General features: G+C 45.3%; 1 protein-coding gene across 3 annotated transcripts in view; it reads right to left on the reverse strand.

Annotated features, from left to right (window-relative positions):
* Window positions 1–2,533, reverse strand: part of WIPF1 (WAS/WASL interacting protein family member 1) — a 120,073-nt gene extending 117,540 nt beyond the window's left edge. For all 3 annotated transcript variants that reach the window (XM_079135032.1, XM_079135037.1, XM_079135033.1), the window contains exon 1: window positions 2,112–2,533. The gene's annotated coding sequence lies outside the window, so the exon portion shown is untranslated. The remainder of the gene's footprint in view (window positions 1–2,111) is intronic.
* Between the last annotated feature and the right edge of the window lie 3,467 nt (window positions 2,534–6,000).

Below are 6,000 nucleotides of genomic sequence, written 5' to 3' on the forward strand. Positions count from 1 at the left end.
TTGTGGAAACCACGTTTTGCAAAAATTACAACCATAGTTAGAACACCTTGAAATACCAAAGACAGTGATGCAGACTCTAGTACCAAATACCAACCACAAAAGAAGGCTCAGGGCTGGCCTGAACACCTGAGACAGTAAATTTAAAGGGTGCTGGAACACTACCAACACTACTTCACCACCAATCCCCTTTCAGCTCATTATTGTTACTGTGTCTTGGTGCTGCCTACTGATAGTGCCTGGGTGGCCCTTTGTGTCAAGCTACTTTTTGCTATTTCACACCCCACTGTCCCACTTGATCCTTATGCCCTGGAACAAGAGGAAACAAAGGTTATCAGCCCCATTTTTGTATGAGATAAGTGAGGTTCAAGTTGCATGATATGCCTAAGGGGACCAAAAGGTGGCTAAACAATTTGTGAACTGAACAAACAAATGAAAGCATGAATCCCTCCAACTGGATAAGTTCATCCTCTCTAAATGTTCCAAATTTGATCTTACCTTGCTTCCCAATTTCTTTGCTCTACATCACACAACCCAAGACTGTTATGTGCTTTTCAGGGAGAAAAGTTGTGGTGGGGATTGGGGAGGCCCCAAGGAGGAAGATGATGTTACCCAGCTGTTTCAGAACACCTGTAAAGCCTAGTCGGTATGCTTCTATTCAACAGGTAATAGGCTCTCAATGGTACTTGGGGATTTGTAGACTGCAATACCTTCAAGTTCCTGAGAAATTCAACTTTGTGGAGATGACAGGCAGGGAAATACCCAGAGCAAGGATACGCAAGTGCAGTGTTGTTAGCATTGTAAGAGGGATTAAGATGCACAGTGCTGATTGCCTATGCAGAGTTTTCTCACTTTACAAAGTCAAAAGGTGATTTACAAACTGAAATAGAAATTTTCTTTGATTTATTTTATCCCTTATAGAAACAGGCATTTTTGTGGAGCCAAAACCTACCAATGAGCCAAAATGAAGTTGCAGTATTGTTTTGAAATGGCTTCAGGAAAGTGGCATTAAGAGCCCCATCAGTAACTGGCCCTAAAGCTGCACCTCACCTCCTGGGATCTAAGGCTATATATGCCAGGTAGGAGGAATAGAGAGCAGGGTGGTGTCCAGCGAAGACCCAGGGGACAGAACTGACTAGCAATTTTCAGAAAAAGGTACTAAATCCACTCACTCACTGCTGACAACCTGAAAGACTTCCAGAAAACTCAAATAAAGCCTGTAGCCCATGACCTACAGGGTAACAGTCCACCGGGAATTAAGCAGGATCAGAAGACCTAACCAGGCGTACCTTATACAGACACACCCTTTATTAATCTCTGAGTTCAAGGTCTAGCCTCCAGTTGAGGATCTGGGTCACCCCTAAATCCTCTGGTTTTCCTTACACTTGCAACTTTTAACAATTCTTTTTTTAACAAGAAAAGTTATGTTATTAGAAAAAGGTAGGGGGAGCGAGACTGAAGTGAAGCTGTCCGGAGAGTGAGGGAGAGGCCCCAGGCGAAAAGCGCTGCCCTGGACTGGCCGTGCCTCTAGGGGCAACACAGCCCACTGTCGCGCGCGACTGTGTGCCGATCATCGATCGGCTGTCTGGAGCATCCGGGGGGAAGCTCCTTTTGCGGGAGGGGCACGCTTCCTTCAACGAGGAAGGACAGTAGTTGCCAGAGCATGATGTGGCGCGGGGTATGCCTGAAGTCCCCGTCCGCGGAGCTGGGGATGTAGATGAGTCCCCAGGCAAAGACCCTGCTCAGGAGGCTTCCGCGGGAGCAGGTTCCGAGCCTCTCCCGGCGGCCCTGAGTCCGCGGAGCCCGGCAGCGCGCCCAGCCCGGCAGCGCCTGCGTCCGGAGTCCCGGCCGTCCGCGGCCCCTTCCTCCCGGGCCATCAACCCGCTGGGCAGGACGCGCGGGCCGCGGAGCCTGGGATCGCGCCCCTCCCGAGGCCCCGCCCGCGCCCACCGCCTGCAGGGGACGCGGCCTCTGCATCCCCGACTGCCCCGCCCGCGTCACCGGTGCAGAGCCCCGCGTCCTAACCCCGCCGTCGAGCCTAGACCCTCGCGGCGTACCCGCACGCCCCGGACCCCGGGTCGCGCCCAGGGCGGTGGCAGTGAGGCGTCCCTTACCACGCAGCAGCTCCGGGCGGCTCCACGGCCCCGCGGCGCGCCGGGCATTTTTTGGGGAAAACTTCTCCCAGGGTCCGAAGGGCTGAGCCGAGCGGGCAGGAAAAGCGCTCAGCGCCGGGAGGCTGCGACCATCCGGGAACTTCGCCGAGATGTAAACCCTCCCCCTCGGCTCCGCGCCCCCCCGCCCCGGCCCCGCCACATGTGGACGCGCCGCGAGGCCGCCGCCGGCCCTGCGCCCTTCCCTCGGTGAGCCGCGCCCTCCCCGCCTGGTCTGTGCTCCGCGCCCTGCAGGAGTGTGGCGGGAATGGGGTGGTAGGAAGCTAGGATTCGTGTTTTCCTCTCGTCACACTCGCAGAGGGGGATGAGGCGGTGGGGTCCAGGACAGGCGTTTGCAGAGGCGCGGGACCTGGAGCGGGTATCAAACCAAGGGCCCTTTCCCCCAAAGACTTCCCGAGTCTGCTGGGAGCCCTCCCTCTTCCATCCGGAGGAAAAAGCCGTTTCCCATCGCCCTCCCTTCCGCTCTCAAAAAAGGGGGTCCCGCTTCGACACACTTTAAAGTCAAATGAATTTTTAAAAGTGATTTGAAAATGGAGTAGAACCCACGGAGGCCCAAGGTCCGCACGCATCTCCCTCCCCGCCCCACTGTTGGGGATAACGCTCTGCTCTTCCTATGGAAAGATGCCAGTTCTCCCACCAATCGTTTGGGATTCTGGGAGTAGTTTTGCTGCTAGTGGGGATGGATTTATCATCAGCCACCCACATCCTCAAATGCAATAGGAACTGTGACAAACATCTGGAGAAAACTGAGGCTCTGCTCCATTGCCAGAGCGGACTCTTATTACATTAGGAGACAGACTCTCGCCAACTCCAGGCCTCAAAAGTTAACACACAGTGAGACTGCATAGATACTAGAATGTATACATTTGAAAAGACATCAAGTTATGGTCAGTATAATAACTTCTGAATCATACACCAAGGCTGTGTATCCCTTTTAATAAAAGCTGAGAAGGTGGACACGGATGCACTTCAGAATTTGGTGTTCTAGGCTGAGGAGCCCTTGAGACTTTCTGTACTCCTGCACCATTCCCGTGTGCACACTTGCATTTTGATATGCTTTTAACAAATAAGATAACCCTTCTGGGAAAGACATTCAGTAACTCCGGTCAATTCGCCCTATTGACAACTTTTTGTCCCTAAATGTACTCATTTTTAAAAGGTTCATTATGTATTTACCTTTCTGTTATATATTTGCTTTTCTTTTTAGATCATTCCTGTGGAAATATGCACATGTTCTGTTGTATATAAAACGAAGACAAGTGACTTCATATGTAAATATATTACTCTAAACTTGAGAACATTTCTATAGTCCTTATCACAGTGTAGCACAGAGGTTAAATCCAAGAGCAGCCTGGTTTCCTTACTAGCTCTCTAAATCTCAATTTCTTGTTTCAGTTAAATCAGGGAGATAGTTCATACCTCTTAGGATTGTTGATTACGTGGGATAATTTCACTAAAGATGAGATGACTAGTGACACAGGAGTAGGAATTCCTATCTGTGATTCCCCAATGTCCAGAAGAACTAGCACCTTATAAGGAGGAATCTCTTAAATAATTGTTGGGATAAGAACTCTCTGGAGTTTATGTTTCAAGAATCTCAGGTAATTTTATCATTAATTTCTACAAATGAATATTAGAAAGGTGCTGAGTTGAATGTCCCCACCAAAACTTATGTTGAAATTTAGTCCCTGTGTGAGACTTTAATAGGTGGGAACAGGTGGGACATTTAAGAAGTGACTAGATCAAGAGGGCTCTGCCCTCATGAATGGATTGGTTCATTTGTGGATGAATGTGCTAATAATGGGTTATCTCAAGAGAGGATTTGTTATAAAAACCAGTTTGGCTGTCTTGTTTGTGCGCTGTATTGCCATGGATATTCTCCATAATGCCCTGACCCATCTGGAAGACCCTCACTGAACCTTGACCTTGGACCTCTCAGCCTCAAGAACCATGAGCTTAATAAAACTTTTTACTTTAATTTCCCAGACTGTGATATTTAGTTATAGTAGCAGAAAATAGACTAATAGAAGGTAAAATACATGAGTCTCTTTATTTCATCATTGGGATTTTTAAAAAAATGGTGTTCTGAATTATCCGCTATTTTAAATCACTTATTAGGCCAGTGATCACTTGCCTAAAATTCCTGGGCTCTCTTTTCTCAAATCCCAACATTCCTATCAATAAGATTGAAACCTGAGTAGTACCTTATCATTGGTAATTTTCTGGTTTCAATAAGTGGCTGACAGTTGTGTGGAGGTTAACACTTGGGGAAGTTGGGTGAAGTGCATATGGAAACATTTTTACTGTTTTTTCAGCTTAATTATAAGTTTAAAATTATTTTAAACAGATAAATTTAAAAAATTAAAGATGAAAATTATCAGAGCCTACAATTCTACAACAGATACCTTGTTCCTTTGTATGATACCAAATCATAAACTTAAAGATACTGAAGTTAGTAGCAGGCCAAGGTATTACATAAACTCTGCAGTTATGTACATTTAGATAGGAATGAGTTAATAAAAAAAAATGGCTTCATCAATACTACTTGAAAATGAAACTAAGCCAGGAATGTTAGTGGTTGTGGTAAGGAGGGAGAAGGGAGAAAAATAGAAGGATATTGAGACTGTGAATACTAAGATAAATTTACCAGAGAATAATATTAATAAATACAGATGGTTCCCAACTTACTGTAGTTCAACTGTTAATATTTCAGCTTTACAATCATGTTAAAAAGATATGCATTTAGGTGAAACCATACTTTGAATTTTGGATTTTGACCTCCTGGGCTAGCAATATGTGGAACAATACTCTCTTCATGATGTTGGGCAATGACTGGGAATCACAAGGTAAAGAGCTGGTCCCTACAGTGATCTGGGTTGCTAAGCTGTGCAGTTGGGTAGGTTAGGTATGTTAGATATATTGTCAATTTAAGATGTTTTCAGCTTATACTGGGTTTAGTGGGATGTAACCTCACTGTAAGTCAAGAATCATCTGTACATATATTTGCTTCCCATTTCATAACCGCCATAACCCTAAACTAACTCACTGGTGCCTCAGAACTTCCCTTCTCAAAACAATGACTTGTTCATTGTAATTACTAGTTCCTCAGTAAACAGTAGCCTTAATTTGGGAGAAGAGGGTGAATGAAGGAGACTATCTGCTTCTCTAATGAATTCTTACAGAAGCCATGTGAAATAGATATTTGTCTCCATTTTACACATAAGAAAACTGTGACTCAGAGAACTTAACTGCCCAAGATCCCTCAGCTTGTGAACATTCGAATCAGACTACCATAACCCTAACACTCTTATTCTATCACCATGCAATACTATGTCTTGGCTTTATTTCCCATGTTTGCTCCACCTCTAAGCTTCTGTTGGTGTGAATGACTCAAACTGACCAACATCCAGATTCCTTGATGTCAAATAGCAAAGGAAGAAAATATTATTTGCCTTCATAAAGAATGTTTGGAGTTCCAGCTGATCTGATTACAGGCTCTGTGCTAACTTGGGTTTTCTTTTCTGAGTTAATGCAGGAAGGAAATGAAATGATATGTGGAACAAGAGCGCCTTGCTGGGCCAGGGGATGCTGCAGAGAATCAGGGTAAGTTGGGGAGGAATGTGTGTTCAGGCTGCTTTGCATCTCATGGGTGCTCAGCAATATATATAATATGTATGTAATATGTGCATGATATATGTACATATAGAATATATACATCTAGTCCAAAACTGAAAGACCCGAACTCTTAAGGAATAGATATTTTACTTATTTATACTACTTCTTATTCTCAAAAAGTTTTAAGACAGTAAGAGTTGAATGTGGTAAAATTTAA

The sequence above is a fragment of the Sciurus vulgaris genome (assembly GCF_902686455.1).
Source record: "Sciurus vulgaris genome assembly, chromosome: 3".
NCBI lineage: Eukaryota > Metazoa > Chordata > Mammalia > Rodentia > Sciuridae > Sciurus > Sciurus vulgaris.